This window comes from Adiantum capillus-veneris, chromosome 4 (assembly GCF_014529385.1).
Source record: "Adiantum capillus-veneris isolate H3 chromosome 4, ASM1452938v2, whole genome shotgun sequence".
Lineage (NCBI taxonomy): Eukaryota > Viridiplantae > Streptophyta > Polypodiopsida > Polypodiales > Pteridaceae > Adiantum > Adiantum capillus-veneris.
The window spans coordinates 59,604,596-59,626,582 of record NC_140934.1 but is presented as its reverse complement, the minus strand read 5'-3'; the positions used below and the strand labels follow the sequence as shown (position 1 = coordinate 59,626,582).

The 21,987-nt window shown below is 44.0% G+C and overlaps 1 protein-coding gene across 3 annotated transcripts in view; it reads left to right on the top strand.

Annotated features, from left to right (window-relative positions):
- LOC147459255 (pentatricopeptide repeat-containing protein At4g18520, chloroplastic-like) overlaps positions 1 to 21,987 on the top strand; it is a 55,576-nt gene that overhangs the window by 14,098 nt on the left and 19,491 nt on the right. The window contains exon 2 of one of the 3 annotated variants that reach the window (XM_086510547.1): positions 18,317 to 19,587. The exons of the other annotated variants lie outside the window; for them this stretch is intronic. The gene's annotated coding sequence lies outside the window, so the exon portion shown is untranslated. Of the gene's footprint in view, positions 1 to 18,316; positions 19,588 to 21,987 lie in introns of those variants that run through there. 3 annotated transcript variants of the gene reach the window in all.

Genomic DNA, 21,987 nt, shown 5'->3' with positions numbered 1-21,987 from the left:
ATTGCTACACAGTGTTGCCGTTTGGGTTGTCAAATGGACCATCTTTCTATCAAGAGAGAGCAAATTGGGTGCTGGAACCATTCATTGGTAGTTGTGTTAAGGCTTTCATGGACGACTTCTGTGTCTATACCAGTAGGGTTGAGCATCATGAGAAGTTGCAGATGGTATTGGCTAGATACGATGAATGTGGAGGACAACTAAATCCAAAGAAATGTCATCTAGCACAGCCAAGGGTGAAGTTGTTGGGCCACATGGTGTGAGAAAATGGCATTGAGGCTGATCCAGACAAGGTTAAGTCTATTATTCTTCTTCCATCACCTACGAGTACAAAGCAATTGGCAGCCTTTATACACAAAGTGAAGTACATGGCACGGTTTATTCCATTGTCTTCTCAGCTTCTTTATCCATTACAACAAGTGGCAAAGCATGATCCATTGCAATGGGATGACAAGTGTGAAGAAATGTTTCAAGAGGTGAAGGAGGTGTTAGGGGGGTTGTCAGCCATGCAGGCTCATGATTGGGAGCAAGTGTTTTATGTAAATTCATCAGTAGGGAATGATGCCATTGGAGCCATGCTATTGCAAAAGGGGAAGGGCAGCCATTATATGAGGCCAGTGTATTGTGTAAGTCGAGTGAAGTTGGTAGCAGAGAGAAAATTCTCGGAAGTAGAGCTAGTGATGGCCAGTGTGGTATTTGCTTGTCGACGATTTCGTCATCACTTGCTACCACGACCTTTTGTTTTCTTGACGAGTTACGCCTTTTTGCCACATTTAATTAATGGCACTAACATGTCAAATGTGGTGAAGAAATGGGTAATTGAACTGCAAGAGTTTGAGTTCTCTTTTCTAGTGGAAGACAGTACAAGGGCTACCCTAGCTGATTTGTTGACCTACAAGGAGAATCCCCTTATTGTTAAGGCAGAGATGGTGAGAAAGGTAGTTGAAGAAGTGCCACAGATTAGCAATGCACATGTGTTGTTCTTTGATGGCTCATACAGAAAGAGCCATGATGCGGCTTCAGGGGGTATAGCACTTTATGATCCAGAGGGGAAGCTAGTATGCAAGAGAGGGTTCAAGTTGGATGCGCATAGTAACAATGAGGCTGAATATGCTACCTTGGAAGCCGGATTACACATTTGTTTGAAGCATGGGGTTAGAAGGTTGAGCATAAAAGGTGATACCTTGTTAGTGGTGAAGCAAGTGTTGGGTGTGTGGAAGAGCAAGAACAGCTCATTGAAGGAAATGTGTTTCAGAATTAAAGGCCTGTTAAAAAAGTTTGAAGCATGGAGCATCAGACACATTGAACGTTTGAAGCGTGGAGCATCAGACACATTGAACGTGCTCTAAATGGAGAGGCACATGAAACAGTTCAAAGCATCATTGGGGAGCTATTTGTGTTGAGGACCACTTTACCTCTTTATCATGGCCGGGAAATTTTGGCTCAAGAAGAGAAGTTTTTGCTAACAGGAATCATTCCGAAGGACATTCAGAAGTCTAAGAAGTATGGTTTTGTGCGTAGAACATACAGGTACAAATTGATTGGTGATGTCTTATACATGAAAGGGGTTGATCTCGTGTTGAGACGTGTACCTTGGAGGGAGGAGCTTTACAGAGTGTTGGAAGGGAATCATGAAGGCGCACGTGGCGGCCATTTTGCTCTAAAGATCACTTTGCATAAGATCTTGCAAGAGGGGTATGTCTGGCCTAGTTTGCACAAGGATGTTCACCATTGGTGTAGGTCTTGCAATAGGTGTCAAGCATTTGGGAAGAGAGTGTTGAAGCCAGAGCTACGAAAAACCATTATGGCGTTTGATGTGTTTGAAAAGTGGGGGATTGATGCAATAGGTCCATTACCTATCACAAGCAGGGGCAAAAGCTATATTTTGACTGCAGTGGACTATCTCTCTAGATGGGCAGAGGTTATAGCAGTAAAACAAATCACTGCAAAGGATGTGGCAAAATTTGTGTATGATGAAATATGTTGCAAGTTTGGGGTGCCACTGGAGCTACTTTCGGATAAGGGGCCTGGCTTTAGAGCTAAACTGCTAGATTTTTTATGTGCAAAGATGAAGATTAGGCACCAGCATACCACTCCTTATTACCCACAGTGTAATGGCTTAAATGAAAGATTCAATGGTGAGTTGGTACAAATTCTTTCTAAAGTAACAGAGCACCAAGGAAAGAATTGGGATTTGGAATTGCCTAGTGCATTATGGGCTTACCGTACTTCGGTGAAGACAAGTACAGGGTTTACTCCATTTCATTTGGTGTATGGAAAGGAAGCACTATTGCCTGTGGAGGTAGAGTTGCCTACGGTCAAGATGTTAGAGAAGTTGCTTGGGCCACCTAGTGATGCATTCAAAGAGAGGCTCTTGCAGTTACAAGAGGTTCAGTTGGATAGGATGAGCGCATTGGAACATTATGGGCAGATGCAAGATAGGGCTTTGGCAAAGATAAATGAAAAGGTCAAGAGTAAGGGTATCAAGAAGCATGACTTGGTTTTGCGCTACAACAGTAAGCTGGACAACACCTTCCAAAAGAAGTTTCAGATTAAGTGGGAAGGCCCTTTTAAGGTAGTGGAGTGTTTTCCGAATGGTACTTATCAGTTAGCTAACCTGGATGGGATTCTGCATAAGTCAAGGGTAAATGGATTGCGTCTTAAATTGTATCATGCTAGGTTAATGATGGTGGAGCAAGATGAGATGTCTGCAGAACAAATAATGTATGTGAAGGATGAGGAGACTTGTGACGCTGCGAGTCTCATATCTCTTTTTGCTGCTGCTGATCATGAATGATCTAGCAGGCTAGGAGATGGGCAAATGATGTCAGGAGTTTTTTGGAGCAAGGGCTTGCGCATATGTACATACACATGCATGGTGCATTGAATAAAGAATTGCCCATTTTCCAGAGCCAAGTGGTTACGTGGGGCCCACATGTGTATAGGTAGGACAGCGTGTACATAGTGCATCGATTTCACTATTACTAGTACCAGTGTGTTTTTTCTATAATAATGAGGAGTTGGTAGCGCGTAAAACTTCTCGAGGAAGCTATCTGCGGGCCGACGACATGAGGTAAGCAGGTACGTCAGATGGCATCTAGTGGCGTCAGGAGGTCGAACGGGTCAATATTTGCACGTGGATGAGTACGGACACAACGTGGATGTTTTTTTGTGATAATTATGCAGAAAGGTCATCATGAGGACCATCTTTTGGGGCCACTTCATGTGGTTGTGAGACGCATTATTGGAAAAAGCTGAGTGCCAGGTGTGCGGATGATGCAAAAAGGTGACAACTATGCACTGCGAGGTCAGTTTTTGGCTTGTTCGGGGTCCGTTTGAGGTCATCTAAAGGGCCAAGGGTGCCCAAGTAAAAAAGATAAGTGTGGGAACTGAAAAAAAGAAGAGAAGACCAGAAAAAACGTGGAGAAGAGAGGAGGAACAGCCGCAACTGTGTTTTTGGGGTTTTTGGAGCTTGTTTTGGCTGTAAACTGCTCATCCGAGGTCGGATTTGAGCACTTTGACATTGTAGACTCGGGTTTTGGGCCGTTCCGGACGCAATGGCGCTGTCCATTTTGCCAAATTTCTCACTCTTTTTCTACTGTTTTTCTGTGTAATCTTCTCCGGCGAGTGAAGCCTCTGCTTAACTTTGTGGTTGTATCTGGTGTATTTCTCAAATACTGTGTAAACTATTTGCCCCATTGGTGTTGGCCCAAGCTCATTTATACCTAAACATCAGAAATTCTCCTCTTTTGAGCTGAGGTTTTTGGGTGTGTGCGTGTGTGAGTGTCTCTCTGTGTGGAGTGGGTAAAAGGGTAGTCTCTCTCCTCTCAGTCCATCGGTGTGTTCCCTGTCTCGGCCAGGTGGGTTGTATAAGCCGAGTGGTGCTCTATAGTGTGTGTGTATGTATTTCCAAGAGTGTGTGTCGGGTCGTTATAGAGGCGTTCTGTGTGTTTCCATCGCGCTCACAACGGTTCAACAGGAGGTTCAATGAAACCAAGAGTAACCATCTTGTGTTACCGATTCTTGTCCAATCATAGTGTGTAGACTCCATTTAGAGTGCACATGATCATGCTAAACGAGTTATCACAACAAAGATGTACCAGAAAGAGTACCTCTTTTCACTTTTCATGAAAGTAACTTTTTGACATAACTCATCAGCCAAGTTTTAAGTCCTTGACTTGTTCTCAAATTTCATCAGTAAACAACCCCACCATAACTAGTGTTCAAGGTTAAGAACCTGACCTATACATGAAGAGACTAAACCTAGTCGCAAACATGCTTTAACTTATGGTAAGCAAACTCCAAGTAGAGCAATAAATGCTTACTAATTGGATTGCTTAGTGCTAATGTACGCACTTTGCATATCTTTTAGCACAAGATTACACTTTGTAATTTGTCTATCCCCTTGGATAACTGACAGTACTGAGGTGTTTTTCCCCCCGGTTTACACACAGTCTTTCCAGATGACTAGTAAACGGGGATCACAATATCGTACTAGATTGTTGAGGAATCAACAATGACATACATAACCATCTTGGTGAACTTGAAAGATCCACAAGCACCCAAACCGAGCCATGACCTCTATTAGTGATTGATAGATCCAAAAGTAATCTCATAGAGATACTGCACATGGAGTGCAAAATGCTTCATAGCACTAATGCGATGAATATTCATGATGCTCGTAATCAACCTTTGCTAAAACACTAGGGCCCATAACACCTAGTGTGCATGCATAGCAAAAATAGATATAAACCTGTATATCCAAAATCATTTTTGCCAATACTTACGGCGAATGTGATTCTCCTAGCACACATTAAAGAGGAGTGTAAATAGTTTTGAAAAGAAACTAAATAGTTTCCGCTGCAATCATTTGCAAGCCTTTCTAAACCCTAATAGAAGGTGAAACATTAATCACTTCTAGTTGCAAACAATGAAACTTTTTCATTAACAACACACAGCCTTGCTATATGCATAAACAACAATCTGTTAATGTTATTTAGCAGCACTTGTATCTTAACAAGTCATTTTGGGTATCCAACAATTTCTGGCCATTGAAATTGTTCCTGACATGTCGGGCTGAAAACGGTCTATAAAACGGATTCGACCAGCACCTAGGGACAAGTGGGTCTACAACTACATAATGCAAAAACTTATATTGGACACTACAGCCCAAATTTCTTGGCTCTTACTTGACCTTGTCATCTCGCCGAAGAGCAAAAATGGATGAAAGCATAGAAGTTTATACATCCTACTTGGAAAAGGAAACAAAAACATAGAAATAAAACTAGAGTGCTTCGTTAGGCGCATTTGTATTGAATCAAATTGAGGGTTGTCACCTTAAGGTAATAGGATTTGTGGAAAACAAAGCACAAACTCTCTCTCTCTCTCTCTCTCTCAAGCTTTTCTCTTCTATGTTCTTGTTTTCTTGTGTTTACAATGTCACGATCTTGATGTCTCAATTTTGATGTCTAAATATGTCCTTAGTGATTAAATTGTATTAATTCTTTGATCCAATGTCGCTTTATTTTGTACATTCTTGTTATTTGTGTAAGCATGGTTGCGTCATTCGAAGATTCAACTAGTGTATATATTCTTGGAGAAGAAAATGGAGAGAGAGAGAGAGAGAGAGAGAGAGAGAGAGAGCTTGCTACCTTTCGTCAAAGCAAGGCTTTTTGTTTCTTAATTGGTATTGTCTCAAGTGCATTACGATTGTGATGCAACAATTTTGAGTCGTGTACCTCGTCAAAGAACCGTAAGAAGGGTTAGAATTTATATAAAGTGATATGGATCGTTTAAAATATGTTCATTTTTAGATATTGTCCCCTTTTTCATGTTTAGAAGAAAAAGAAAACATGCAAGTCTCCTTGCATGGGGGAGTTTGCACAGTCCTCCCCAATTTTAATAATACAAGGGAACGTGCCATTCCCACGGCAGCGTGCAATTTCCAGTGTGTTCGTTTCAGTGTTCTCAGTAATGAGTAAAGAATACAAAGTATTTACATACCTTCTGTTTCTACATTCATTTATCGATTGTCCTAACCATCATGATGATGTCAGCTAAAGCTCCTTTCCAAAGAGTCTCCTTGTCTTTGTTGCTTTCATGGATCACACCATCTGTCTCACAAAAAGTCTGCACGTCTTTGCCTCTGTTAAAAATTGCAAGAAAGATACAGAGTCTGCCACAGCCATGTTGAGGATATCCTGCAGTAAACACATTCCAAGAGATAACATTTCAGAAAAAGAACTTCTCATGCTTTCATGCGGGTACCAGATTTGGCATACGAACTTCAAAAATGTGTTCCCCAAAAATTGGTGAAGCTTTGTTTGTCCTGTTGGATTGGTTTTGACAGCTCATCGCTTTTGACGCTCTGTCTGTCTATGCTATCAACCATAGTATCACCAATCACATCTTTTTGCACAGCCAACAATTTTGTTGTGAATTCTCCCACATGTAAGTGTCTTGCGTTAGGCCATAAGTCTTCATGGTGTAAGCATAGGAGATTGCAGTAGGAGAAAGGCCTTCCCTTCACATCTGGTTAAAACCACCCAGAGCTTCCTTGTCCTAGCCATGTTGGACATATCCTGCAGTCAATACATTCCGAGTGATAAAAGTCCAGAGAGAATCAACCAAAGCGCCACCAAGCATGTCATTTTGCATATGGAAACATGCCTTCCCTTTGCATCCAATGTGCGTCTTTGCCACAACCGTGTTGGGCATATCAGCCATGACATTCAGGGCAAGAAGCCCATCGAGAGAAAACTTGTGCTTTCGTGAGCTTCGTAAATCTATGTCTTTTTTAAGTAGCGCGTTGTTGAGGAGCTTACTATTTATCCTCCTGATCTAGTACAAATCCTTCCTCTGAGCTGTCGCATTTCTTGCAATCAACACACTCCAAGAAATGGCACAAGAAATAATTTTGATGAAATGCCCTTGTGTTACATCAAAGAAAAAGTTTAGAGCTTTCTTAGTAAGATCGAGCTAGGCATCAAACTTCTATATGAGTACTCCAATTGTTTTTGCCTAGTGAGAAACCATCAAGACGAGTGTATAGGTGACCCAATTTGGAGAGATATAGTTGCTTTGCATCTGCTGAAAACAGCCTAGAGCTTTTTGGCCCTGCTCTTGTCGTGTGTATCCCGCTATCAGTGCATTCGAAGAGGCGACATTCCGGATAGGAAGCTCCTAAAGCATTTTTTGTGATTTCCCAAGCGCACCACATTTGGCATACATATCAACCAAGATAGTGGCAAGCACGACATCCTTTTTCACTATCGTAGAAAAAGCTCATCTAGAACTTTTTGTAGTTGCGTGAGGGCACCACATTCAGCATACATATTGATCAAATCATCGTTAAGCATGACATTCCCCTCCAACGGCCGTGACTAGCAATTACATCATGGATTCTCAAACCCATGTGAAGGTCTTGCATAAGGTGACTAACTTTCAAGGTGCAAGCATGGGTGAATGGAGTTGGAATTGATGTGTGTTGCGAGTATTGCTTCTTCCCTAGAGTTGTTAGTGGATTTTTTGCCTCTCTATGGATATTTGTTGGCACCACAATTGATATACATATCGACCAACGTACACAGTCACCAGTATGATCCTAAATGTACTTTTCTAATGCGAAGCAACATATCTCAATGTTGACTTGGTACAAATCCTTCTTTTGAGCACCTGCTTCTATTTCAAATGCATGAAGACCATGATGAGGACTCAAGCACGCGTATGTGATTGCATCTGGAGAGAGCCCCTCTCTTTTCATCTGCTAAAAATAGCCAAGAGCTTTCTGGCCCTGCTCCTGTTGCGCCTATCCCGCAATCAATGCACCCCAAGAGACGGCATTCGGGACAAGAAGCTCCTCAATAACATTTTGTGCTTTTTGAAGTGCACCGCATCTAGCATATATATCAACCAAGGCATTGCCAAGCACGATTTCTTTTTGCAATAGCCCTTCACGAATAATATCAAAGTGAATTTTTAAACTCATATCAGCATCTTGTGTAGAGCCACATGCCTTCAAGATGCACGCTTAGGTGATTGCTTCTGGACAGAGGCCCTCACTTTGTATCCGTTGAAAAAAGCCTAGAGCTTTCTGTCCCTACTCCTGTTGTGTGTATCCCGTAATTAGTTGACATTGTTCCAAACAGTAAGCTTCTCAAGCACATTTTGTGCTTGCTCAAGTGTCCCACATTTGGCATACATATCGACTAAGGCAGTGCCAAGCACGCCATCTCTTTTCAAGGGCATCTTGCATAGAGCCACATGCTCGCAAGCTACACACATAGGTGATAGTCTGGAAAAAGGCCCTTGCTTCACACCTGCTGAAAACAGCCCACAGCTTTCTAGCCCGCTGGCCCTTGTTGGGCATATCTTGCAATAAGTGCGTTCCAAAAGACGACATCCTGCATAGGAGCACCACATTTGGCATACATATCGACCAAGGCATTGCTAAGCACATTATTTTTTAGCAACAGCCCCTGACTAACAACATCATAGTGAATTTTTACGCCCATATCAACATCTTGCATACGGACACATGCCTTCAAGATGCATGCATATTTCATTGCATCTAGAGAGAGGGCCTCGCTTTGCATTCGCTGAAAAAAGTCGAGAGCTTTCTGGCCCAGCTCATGTTGCGTGTATCTCGCAATCAATACACTCCAAGAGAAGGCATTCGGGATAGGAAGCTCCTCAGGCACGTTTTGTGCTTCTTGAAGTGCACCACATTTGCAACATATCAACCAAGGCATTGCCAAGCACGAAATTTTTTTGCAACAGCCCTTGACTAGCAATATCATAGTGAATTTTTAAGCTCATATCATCATCTTGCATAGAGCCACATGCCTTCAAGATGCATGCGTAGGTGATTGCATCTAGACAGAGGCCCTCACTTTGCATCGGTTGAAAACAGTCAAGAGCTTTTTGGCCCTGCTCCTGTTGCGCCTATCCCGCAATCAATGCACTCCAAGAGATGGCATTCAGGATAGGAAACTCCTCAAGCACATTTTGTGCTTTCTCAAGTGCACCACATTTGGCATACATATCGACAAAGGCATTGCCAAGCACGGCAATTTTTTGCAACAGCCCTTGACTAACAATATCAAAGTGAATTTTTAAGTTCATATCAGCATCTTGCGTAGAGCCACATGCCTTCAAGATGCACGCGTAGGTGATTACATCTTGACAGAGGCCCTCACTTTGCATCCGCCGAAAACAGCCCAGAGTTTTTCGTCTCTATTCCTATTGTGTGTATCCCGCAATCAGTTGACGTCGTTTCGAACAGTAAGCTCCTCAAGCACATGCTGAAAACAGCCCAGAGCTTCCTGGCCTGGGCCTTGTCGGGTATATCGTGCAATTAGTGTGTTCCAAAAGACGACATCCCGCACCACATTTGGCATACATATCGACCAAGGCATTGCCAAGCACGACAGTTTCTTGCAGCAGTCCCTGACCAACAATATCAGAGTGAATTTCTAAGCCCATATCGGCATCTTGCTTCTAGACACATGCCTTCAAGATGCACACGTATGTGATTGCATCTGGAGAGGGGCCCTCGCTTTACATCCACTGAAAACAGTCGAGAGCTTTTTGGCCCTGCTCCTAATGCGCGTATCCCACAATCAATGCACTCCAAGAGATGGCATTCGGGACAAGAAGCTCCTCATGCACCATTTGTGCTTTTTGAAGTGCACCACATTTGTCATACATATTGACTAAGGCATTGCCAAGCATGAGGAGCTTGACTAACAATATCAGAGTGAATTTTTAAGCCTATATCGACATCTTTCGTACCAACACATGCCTTCAAGATGCACGCGTATGTGATTTCATCTGGAGAGCTTTTTGGCCCTGCTCCTATTGCACGTATCTCGTAATCAATGCACTCCAAGAGACGGCATTCGCAGGAAGCTCCTCAACACGTTTTGTGCTTTTTGAAGTGCACCACATTTGGCATACATATCGACCAAGGCATTGCCAAGTACGACAATTTTTTGCAATAGCCCCTAACTGACAATATGAATTTTAAGCTCATATCAGCATTTTTCGTAGAGTCACATGCCTTCAAGATGCACACGTAGGTGATTGCAAGAGACGACATTCCGGACAGGAAGCTCCACAAGCACTTTTGTGCTTTCTCAAGCACACCACAGTTGGCACACATATCGACCAAGACAATGCCAAGCATGGCATCTTGAACTTTTTGAACAACCCTTGACTATAGCACTCTCATCATGAATTATCTCACCCAGGGGGAGGCTTTCAAAGTGCTTGCAGGTCTTTGCTTCAAATCTTGTGTGAAAAGAACCCAAAGCTTCCTTGCCACAGCTATGTTGAGTATACCTTGCAATCAAAGCACTACAAGAGACATCCCAAAAAGGATGCCCATCAAGAACTTACGTGCTTTGGTGAGGGCACCACAGTCGACATACATATCTAGCATACATACTCTCATCCATGTCATCAAGGTGCAAGATGCATCTGGAGACTTGCCTTCGCATCTTCTGAAGTATACGATCTCATCATGAATTCTCTATCAGTTGTTGCTGCCCTACTGCTGGGTCGAGAGGTGCCTCAATTCAAGACTTGCAGTTTGCAACAGAGAGCTGTTTAGATTCAAGGAGTTGTTCAGCAACACGAGGACCGTCGCACGTGAGCTGTGAGCATTGAGTAGCTGTATGTGCGCTTTCTTGTTGTCTTTTTCATGCAGCTCGCCATCATGATGAGGAAAGGTGACGCCGGCCCAGGAGACTACACAGGGTGGAGGTAGCCGCAGGCAAATAGAGCCAAAGGATGATGGCGTAGCACTGTCGAAAAGTATACGAGCCATATAAACAGCATAAATAACAAGCGAACCTGTTGTTTGAAAGTCCACATGTGGATTAATGAGAGGGCAGCATTGATACCCCCAACACGTCGATACCCAACTCTTTCAGTGATTGTACGGCCTCATCAACATTTTTATGAACAAAAAGAAAAATAGAGCTTAGCTGAGAACACGTTGTTGGGTGTGCTTAGCAATTTCTGGAATTGCTTGCAATCGCACTACCTTAATTAAAGAGAAGAAAGCGGAACATGACTTGCAGAAACCCGGTGTTTGGCAGTAATTCAATTACCTGCTTTCGGGAGGAGATAACGAGAGAAGCTCCTTCAAGACCGAGCCGGCAGGCGATCCCGTAGCTAAATGCCCTGCGTGGAGGCAGTTAGTGCAGCCACCTTGCCTTTGATCCGTTTGGGTATCTCTGGCACAGCCATGGATTGCGAAATAGAATGCTGCAGCTCGTTGCAAGTCTGTCTCTCTCGGAGCGCGCTTTTATTTTTAAGCCTTGCGATTAAAAAAGCTTGCGAATGTTATGCTAGCCACGTGGACGAAGGTGCTTCCAGATTTTCGAATTTGCCTTCTACGCTAACGAAGTAACCAAATCAGATGCGTACCTCGTGGTTGAACATAGTGTTCACTTATTTGTAGTGAAAGGCACCTGCCCAAATTTCCCGCTTGCAAAGGCCTAGGAACACTAATTGAAAATTAGTGAAATGCAAGTAGTATTGCACATGTAACCTTGGGTATTGCCTTTGCAATCCAGACCCCTTGGTTAAAATCAACATTGTCAAACCCCTTGGTTAAACTGTGCAGGAAAACTGCTCAACTAGCCCTTGGCCTATGTCCGTGACCCCCCTTGGGGTTGCTCGTATGAATACGAAAGCTTAAGATTATCCACTACCCCTTGGCAGTTGGTGGGACTTCGTTCCTTGAAAGCGTAAGTGTGAAGGTTCCAAGAACTGACCATCAACGCTTAATAAGTGAATTAGTAATCACGAGTTGGGTCTTATCCCAAAGCTGTACTCATGTAGACACTCGTAGTGCAATAGATAAATTAGGACATCACTGAAATTGGAATCATATTCACAACAAAGATCTTTTCCGGACCCAAAAATCCATAATGTCTGGTTTTTGTGAACAGCCGTGCTGTTTGAAATGTTGGCTTCATCTATACACCTTGGGAGAGATAAGCCCTTACGAGTTTAAGACGTCCAAAAACTCAACTTGATGTTCACACACTAAGTGTTGTGTTAAAATAATGCCCAAAAATTTGCTAATGGCAAGACTCTTGCTCGTCCATTAGATTGATGGGTACTTCATCTTAATAGAATTGTTTGATCACTAATGGATTACAAACATATGCCTCTTAGCCATTTCAAATTAGGTGGCAATAGATGATGTGTATTGACACAAAAGGATGTAAATAATATCATGCCTAGTTTCACCTTTCCTGCATAGAAGTGGAAACGAGAGAGAGAAAGAATGCTGGTTGAGGAAAACTCCTTATTTTTGAATGTGTTGTATGCCCCATACATATAATCCAGTGCAGACCATGGCTGTGTCGTAGCTTATCCTATAAGCGTACGACAGTATACTTGTACCATGAAAACGTCAACAACTGAGCTCGTCCTTAATAGAGTAGCTAGTGCTATAGCGGAAGCGTATGCAATGATGGGTGTCGTACGTCCATCGTACTAGTATGCCGTGCATACATTGCAAAAAATAAAATATTAAGCCATTGGCTTCAATGATAGTCTCACCATGTGAGCCTCTGGTATACGTGCCTTGCACGATTACACTGGCAGGATACATCACAATGCGCCATTGTGTAAACTGTGAGCTTATATCCACGTAGTGCTAAAGATGTGTGCCATTATCGTTGATCTAAAGTCAATCGATAATACCTGCGCTCATAAGAGAAGCCTTGTGGCGCATGATATACCTGGCAAAGCACTTTGCGTTGTACAACGGCTTCGTATGGAGTCTACCCAAGCACTTTGCTTTGTAGAGCACAGAGATCGTTTGCAAAGTGAAAAGAAAAAAAGAGACAAAGCAAACATAACTTGACATTTGCTAACCGTGTCGCCCACTTGTGGCCAGGTTTTCGGTAATGCACTCGAATCTGGCTCATAGCCATATGTACTGCTTGAGTGAGTTAGCGGATGTGTTAGATACACCCTCGTGGGATTTAAAAATCTGCAAACATTTTGGCATACGAACTTGGGAAACCGTGATGCCAAAATGTCGAAAGGGTAGCCGTGCTTCACGTAAGTCCACATGGAGTGCTAGTGCTTATAGCTAACACATACTCTTGCCAATGTACAATGGCATACATAACAAAAGAAAGTCGACCTTGTCGAGCATTTACTGATAATCAACCTTGTCGAATTGTAGGTAACGGTTAGTCTTGCTGAGGTACCTGTGCCTCCTTCATCAAAGCTAGCAACAGGCCGTGCCAATCTCCATGACATTCTCAAACACTACCATGCCCTGACACTTTCCATGCAGGGAAGAAGCCTTGCTTGTAAACGAGATCATTTCTCACGCAAGCCTTGCTTGACTATGAATGGTTGTTGCACACCGTGTGTTCAAAAACAAAAATATCATGCTTTTGATAATGTTGACAAGCCTTGCTATAGCTTAACACAAGCCGTGCTTGGCTGATATGATGTTGCAACAGATCATATATGCATAAGCCATATGTTCGTGCAATCCTAGAAATGAACAATCAAGCATGCGTGCCAATCCATGCAGAGAAATGGAATTGACCAGGCTAGTAACAATCTTGTAGGAATGGTAGTCAAGCTATGATTGACAATTTCCAACCAACCCCTTGGGCAACAATCAGTGCGTAAGTTGGAATCGACAAACCTCAACAAAATTCATATGATTGCATAACCATTATGAAATCAAAGTGAAAACTTAAACATGAGTACCTGAAGTTTTGTCGGTAAATCCATGAAGACAGCATAGTTGACGGCATCTACTCTATCCCTTGGATATCCATGCATGCAAGTGGAGACAATATCATCCGATGAAGTCTTACCCATAACGACAATGTTTCTATGCTTTCCGTATTGGTTTGCCTCCCTTTGAGCACTCCTTGCATGCCTTTTGTCGAGTCTTTTGATTCTGAAAGCTCACCAAAATCACTTATAGGCAATGAGCACAGATGTTTTTCAATAACCGCCTCGCTGATGATCAGTTATGTTGTCCAATAACCACTTCAAATATTTTCCGAAGGCACCAGATTCAAACGGTCGTCGGAATCCTCAAGCTGACTGTAAAGACATGGAAGAATTTTTCCCAAAAAGTTTTTCTGCAATCTCAGAAAATACTGAGATTTTGGCCATTGAAGGTATCTTCTATTCCCCGCAGTCACCACAACGCCTCCGTGAGGAGTGTGTGGGGGGGAACTGTGGGTACCCTCCCTTATGCAATTAAAAAGAACCTAAGGCCCTTGGCCTTGGGTGCTCGCTATGTGAAAGCAAAGCATGCCTGGGTGATGGCGACGAGCAGCATGTCGCAGAAGAGAGGAGAGAGAGATGTCGCGCGGGGCTTGCACCCGTTGGAGATGATGACGCAGCGGGAGTTGCTCCCCTTGTCCTCGCGACCCCGGAGATGTCATTCTTGCCTGCTGCCAACACTGTCGACCCATCCCCTCCCCGACTAAGGGTGCTTGCCCACGGTCCTCAAGCTACCTCCCTTCGCCTGCTAAGCGGCCATGCCCGCCTACGAGGTGTCTTCGGCCCTCCTCTTTGTGATTGTCTCATTTTTACAATGTGAAAAATATAAAGCCGTTGTCAAGTCTGATCGTCCTAAGGACAATGCGAAGATTGAGGAGCTCAATGTAGTTGAGTCTCCACCAATAGAGGTGGTTCCTGACGTGCCATAGCCATCAGATGTCTTGATATTCACTGCCGACTTGAGTCCACATGTATTGTTTGCTCTCGATGAGTGTTATACACAAAATTGAATCATTGACTCAAGTGTCAGTTTCCATGTTACTCCTCATAGGGAATGGTTCTCTAGTTATGCTCCTATGCATGGTTTAGTCAAGCTAGGTGATTCGTAATAGCTTGACATTTGTGGCATTCGAGATGTTAAGTTATTTATACATAACGGCATTGCGTTTATGCTTCGAGGTGTCAAGCATATGTCAAAGTTGACTAAGAGTTTAGTGTCAACTGGTCAGCTCGGGATATACTATAGTTTTTAAAAATGGTTCCTAGATTCACAAGGAAAATTTGGTCAGCTTGAAAGGTCAAAAGTATGGCTCATTGTACTCTTTGTACGTCTCTTTTGTGAAAAAGAATTCCGCTTATGTTGCCGAGATGCCTTCTAGTGAGTTGTGGCATAGCCGGCTTGTTTATATGGGTCAGAAAAGAATGAAACAACTTCAATGTTTGGGCTACTTATCTATCTTAAACTATCCTGATTTAGCTTGTGTGAGCATTACATTTATGGCAGCCTATGTCGCATACATCTTTAGAGGGGCATTATATTTTCTAACATTCATAGATGACTCTACTCGGAAGGTATGGGTCTACCTCTTAAAGAGGAAAGATGAAGTTTTGCTACCTTTCAGAAATTCCTTGCAATGGTAGAGATCCAATCATGCAAAAAGCTGAAGGCTTTGTGCACTGACAACGGGAAGAATACGTCTCCATTGAGTTCAAGAATTTTTATAGCAAAAGAAGCATTAGACGACAGTTTACTACGCCCTACACACCTACTCAATGGTGTGTCAGTCTCACGTTTCATATCATCATAAACAAACCGTTCTAAGTCCATGATTATTTCAATAATTTCATCAATTATTGACTTATATATCTCTTAGTCGGGGTGATACTTTGCATGTCACCCTACGAGCTTGATGATACTTGAGGCGTAGTCGTGTAAGTTCAATAAGTGGGAAAGAGGTATTTTGTCACAAATTGGTGAGTGGCTGGCCCCCGGACAAACCCTGCAACTGGTGATGTGGCAACAGCCCGGATAAGGCGCCGACAGGCTGACACGTGGCAGATTGTACTGACCCCCGTAAATTGCAATGACTACTGACATGGCAGTTTTCCGTAAAACGCGCTGACATTGCTGACGTGTCATTCCGTACGGATCTCCGCAAATTACGCTGGCCAGCTTTTGGGATGATGCTTTAATTTTGAGAAGCTTTTAATTTTAAAAGATTTTGGGGCTATGCTTTTGGGCATCCCTTGTACCAATAAATAAGTGGGCTAGGCCTCATTACTCAGAGCATCTAGACACAGAGTCTGAGAGTGAGTGCCTGCCTACTCTCTTGTACTTTGAACACAGATTAATATAAAAAGAAATACCGAAAGGGGCGCCAGTCTTTGGGGCCAATACCTCTGGGCACGGAACTACGCTAGTGCATGTTGTCTTTGTGAACTGTTTGAAGTGAATCTCTGTTGTGTCGGCAGTAGAATCTGGACTTGGGGTGTCCAAGTTTGTTACATATTTTACTAATGTCGTTCACAAATATCGATGAATTGCAATTGGCAATAATTTGATTTATAATTGATGAATCAAACTCACTATATTCATGGGCAACTCTCATGCAACACGCCGTGTTTGATGCACCTTGCCAAGAGATAGGACGGTACGCATTGTCGTCGCTATTTATAATGCTTGTAAACACAGCCGTAAACATAAAGTTAATTTCAAATCTATACTTAACTCGAAAAACGATACATAACCCTAAACCTAAATGTAATCTTCCAAAAAATGCAAATGGACTTCAGAAACGGCTAACAAAAATGCAAACGTCTTGCCCAAACCATCAATAGTCAAGTGAGCAATCTATATGCGAAGCGACAAGCAGCAATGGCAAGCGTGCAAGCCATTTTTGAAGTCTATTATTATTTTTTCTTATAAAAACGCAATCAAACTTCAAAAACGGCTTACGTACTTGCCATTTTTGCTTGTCTCTTTTCACACAGCTTACTCTTATACCTACCGATGGTTTGGGCAAGCCATATGTAAAGTGGCAAACACAAACGACAAGAGGGAAAGCTGTTTCTGAAATTCGTTTGTGTTTCCATGAGAAAAAATGCGAATGTACTTCAAAAAATGGCTTGTTCTCTTGCCGTCTGTACTAACAAGAATGCTTACAGCTTGCCTAAACCAACAATAGACAAGTGGGCCAACCATATACAAAGCAGCAAGCACAAATGGAAAGTGCACAAGCCATTTTTAAGGTTTGTTTATGTTTTTTCTCTTAAAACACAAATGGACTTCAAAAACGGCTTGCACACTTTTCATTTCTACTTGCCACTTTGCACACGACTTGGTTTTCTTCTTTCCTTGCGTTAGTACCACCTATGGATCCTCCAAGCCGTCCCCCAACCCCTCCTCCTTTGCCACCAAATCCCATGGATGCTATGATGCGGATGATGATGGAGCAAGAGGAGGCATGTCAATTAGAGCGTGTGGAAGCGGGGCAGAGCGAGAGGAGCGTCGATTGGCAGCCAAAGCCGAGGCTCGTAGGCTAGAAAGGGATTCCATGTGTGATCTCATCACCACCTTGGCGGTGCGATCCGATACACCACCTTTGGAGCCCGATTATGACAAGCTTGCCAAGACCATTGCGGAGGCGACCAAGGCTACACGATTGGCCAATGACCCGATTCCCGACAAGATCATGTTCAGTAAGTATGATGGTAAGATGGATGCTATTGTCGTTTACTCTTGGTTGCATCAATTTACATCCTATTTTGTGGTTGTTAAAAAGTCTGACAATAACAAGGTTCTCTTGACTTCCATGCATCTCACGGGTGATGCCATCACCACCTGGAAGGATGAATGGATGGAGAAGCAAGAGGTGGCCCATATGGCTGCTCATGCCGAGTCCTACCTCGTTCCCCCTCTCGAGCTTAGTTGGGAGGAGTTTGCGGAGGATCTCAAGACTCACTTCCTCCCTCCTCAGTACTTGAAGCAATTGAAGGAGGATTTTTGGGCTTTGTCTCAACAAGGTAAACCGTGATGTCATATGCTAACCGTGTATCGTAGCTAGGTGGACAATTGCGAAAATCCGATGAGTAAAGGTTAGAGGCCTTTCTCTTTGGATTGGACCACACGATCAAGTTTGATGTGAAAGCCGGTGATCCAAAGACATTGCAAGATGCTATACGCTTGGCTCAACTCCAAGAATGAAGCACAACAAGGGTAAGCTCAAGATGGCCTCGGGTAATGGTAACTTTTCCTCTCAAGACTCGTCTAAAGAAAAGAACTCTAATGGAAATGGTAACAAAAAGAACTCTCTCATTTCTTCTTCTCAATCTAATTCTCCAACTAGGTGTATTTAAGGATCATGAAGCAAACGTCTCAAGCAAGTTGGTAAGTGGTGTCCTAAACTCTCTTTTTGTATGTATGGTTTGTTTCCAATCGTCAAAAAGGTAAATGATGTTTCCATGCAATTACGTTTGTCATCTTTTTGGACAATACATAATGTTTTCCATGTTTCTTGGCTTAAATTGTTTCAAGGTGAACCTCAAAGGAGCGTTCCAAGCGAGGAGCAACCGGAGATTGTTGCCCAAAGTGATGGAACCCAAGCATATCTTTTTGCATCGATTCAAGCACGGAACGAAGAAGCAAGCACAACAATATTTTCTCAAATTCAAGGGTCAAGGGACACATGAAGCAGCGTGGGTGGACGAGGAGTTGTTTACCGATTACCCGGATTTGCTAGCCTCATACAAGGAGGCCACGCAGATCGGTACCGTTACCTCACCTTAAGCAGAAGGGGATGTCACATGCACATGGCTCAGTGTGCTATGTGGACATACTTCATCGACTTGTAGAGCTAGTTTTCCTCTTCTTCCTAAATAGGGATGTCTAGAATCCTAGGAGGATTAATACCGGCAATTTTGTGAGCCTATTTGTAGGACCTGCATGTCCGGACAAGTCCATTAGATTAGGTTTTCCAGTTTTGGAACCCTCTTGCATAAATGGTTTGTACACGCGTTTTGACAAATGTCATTACACTTCGGTGGGAATCTAGCATAATGTGCATGTGGTTCTAGGTTAGAGGAATCCAATGAGCCATTCCCCGTGTCGATCGGATTCCCGGGTGGGCGGATTTGGGACAGTTGGACCCAGATCTGGACCCCTGTACCTATTTTTAATAAATCATTTTTATGATTTATTTGTTGGAAAACTTGGTGGACACTTGTCCTACCTGAAGCCTAATAACTTTATAACCGGCAAACTTTACCTATAAAGGGAACCATCTACTAGCACTTGAAGCAAGAAGGAAGAAGCGCCCAGTTCAGCGAGTGTTTTAGCAAAGGGCAGCCAATGTTTTCTCAGTAGGAGCATCCAGCGTTTTTGCAGAGTTCAGGCAGCAGCCAGCGTTTCCAAAATTCAGCCCCATCGCTGGCAATTCTCAGCCATACCAGCCAGTGTTTTTGGTTTTCAGCCCAAGCGCTGTGGCAGCAGCAGATCAAACATGCGTTTTTCAGTTTTCAGCCCATCCCTCGCCCGGTGTGCAAAAGATCCGTAGCAATTTCCATTGATGGATGCGGTCCAGTACTTCGGCAGCAAATTGAGCCCTCCCCTCAGCTATTCCCTCGCCGAAATTGAGTGCTCCATCGCTGTCCATCATCTGACCCGTCGAGATCTGCGTTTTCAGCCCTTCATTCCTCTCACATCGGGTGCGCATCTCAGTCCCAAATCTTCCCCTTGGTGGCCATCGGCAATCCCACATTGAGACAGTTTCAAAGGTGCATCAAATCAGCCCCGGAGGTGCCTCATCTTGAGGAGTTACCACGGCGACATTCCCTAATCGAGTCGGTAGAGTCCGCATTGAGGTACTGCATGTGTGTACTTCCATTTACGCAATCAAAAGAAAATACCACATCGGTAACGGTGTGAGGGACCCTTGAGAGGGTTGGTTGGGACCCCATCGAGTGTCGCTCTCTCTCTCTCTCTCTCTCTCTTCTCTACACATCTCTATTGCATTCTCTCAGCCCCTCTCCTTAGGGGAACATAAAAGGAACATTCATTGAAGCACAAAACATTCACTAATGCAAGGAAAGAAGTTGAAGGATTGTGGAAGTGTAAAACTGGATCTTCACCATATTCAATTGCACAAATTTCAAACATTCACTAATACAAGGAAAGAAGTTGAAGGATTGTGAAAGTGTAAAACTGGATCTTCACCATATTCAATTTTGCTGCACCTAACATACGGATGCGACCGGCACACGAAATGGAGCCCAAAATAGTAAAATACAGTTTGCTGTGTATTTTTGCAGGTTTAGGGTTTTGACCTTAGTTGATCCCTAATACTCCCAGGAGCTTCGGGGAAGCGAGGGGATCGTTGTATAGGTGTTCTGGTGTATTTTCAGGGCAGAAAACAAAGAATTCAGCGTGCTGCAGATTCTCGCCAAGTTTGGGAAGGTGTCTGTATGCGCCGAGAAAGTCACCTTTGGCATGGGGATTTTGTCTATGAAGCCTCCTACTGTGGTTATTGTTAGACTTACACCACTCTACTGCTTCACACAGGTCTAGGGCATACATGTGCATCCGGGCTGGCCACCCTTTGCATACGCATACAGACTGCACTGTCCGGCCACCCACTTCTGGGCCCGTCACCCACCTTGTCCGGGTGTTCTCATATATTCCTATTTTTTCTTGTTGGGTCGTGGGGGATTTTTCCAGGCTTTGCCCTACCTCCCCTTGGGTACCTATTAATGGGGCTAGGGGGGTACCCACTTCCATCCCCTGGAGTGTATTGGGTCTTCTGCTCATGGTAGTCATGGGGGGTATCGCCCCCTCTTCACCATCTCTGGCATTTGTGCTCTCTCTCTCTCTCTCTCTCTCTCTCTCTCTCTCTCTCTCTCTCTCTCTCTCTCTCTCTCTCTCGCGTGCGAACCCTAGATCTCTCCCTTCCATAGGTCTCCCCGGGGCGATGGGCATCTCTATGGGGGGGCGTCAAGGCATAGCCCTGCCCCTCCTACCCCTCAAGCTTGGCGCGAGCTCCACAGCAGGTCCGAAACGACCCTGCCCGACACCGCTTACAAACTCGACAGTAAATCTGGAACAACATGCCCAACAACAACTGAATGCGTTCTGCTAAGGAGCATTCTCGAAAAACTCCCGACATTGCCCACGCGACCTGCTCAACAGGTCCGACACCCTCGCGTAGCACCCTTGTGTGCCCGACAGTAAATATGGAATAGCATGCTCGACAGTAACTGATTCCTCATGCGGTATAGCTAGTGCGTTCTGCTGAGCAGCAGGCTCAAAAAACTCCTGACATTGCCTGCGTGACCTGCTCAATAGGTCCGACCTCAGGTGGTTATGGAGCGAATGCCTCAGCAGGACAACCGAGTTGCATCAGTGGGGATGCCCAACCAATTAGTGAAACCTTTCGTAGAAAACACAGGCAGTACTGCGACGATGTCCACCCCACGCATGCCAGCTCCCCCTTCTCGCAGGAGCTTTCTTGCAGTGGCAGCAGCACCCAAGAAGGATCCTCTCGCCCGTCAAGAAGCAAGAATCTCAGCCCTTGAGGCCCATATTCACGGAGCTCATTGGGGAAAATGTTGCTCTCAAGCAACGCCTACAGAAGCTTGAGAATGCAAGAGAAATAGAGAGTCAAGCTCTCCTTGTGAAAGCACGAGAGGTCGAAACATCCCTCAATGAATCTGTGTCAACGGTCCATAAGGAACTTCACGAAGTAACCCATGGAATCACAAAGAAAATTGACATCGAGCTACAGGTGGCTCTTCAGGAACGCTAGCTACAAGAATCCCTTGGTCTCAAAGTTAGAATCGGGGGGCTCCTATCACCATGGTGTACTGTCGAGGATACTCTCGAAGAAGCGATCTTCAAGCTCAATAACATACTTCAACCAGTCACTATCGAACCCAGCACAGTCTCTTGGATCAACGACACAAACGGACACTTACCACCCGAGCAATGCATCCTTGCGCTCAAGGACAAAGACGAGCGTTTGAGGTTGTTACGTCAATCTCGCCTCTTCAAGGGAAAGAAGCTCTGGATTGCCGAGGAATTGACGACAAACCAACTCAAACTCAAAGCAAGCGAACTCAAAAAGATGCATGACACTCGCAAACAAGGCAAATGGGTAGTCTATCGAAATGGACGGGCTATCATCCAGGATTTTCGAACTCCGAAGAAGACCTCGC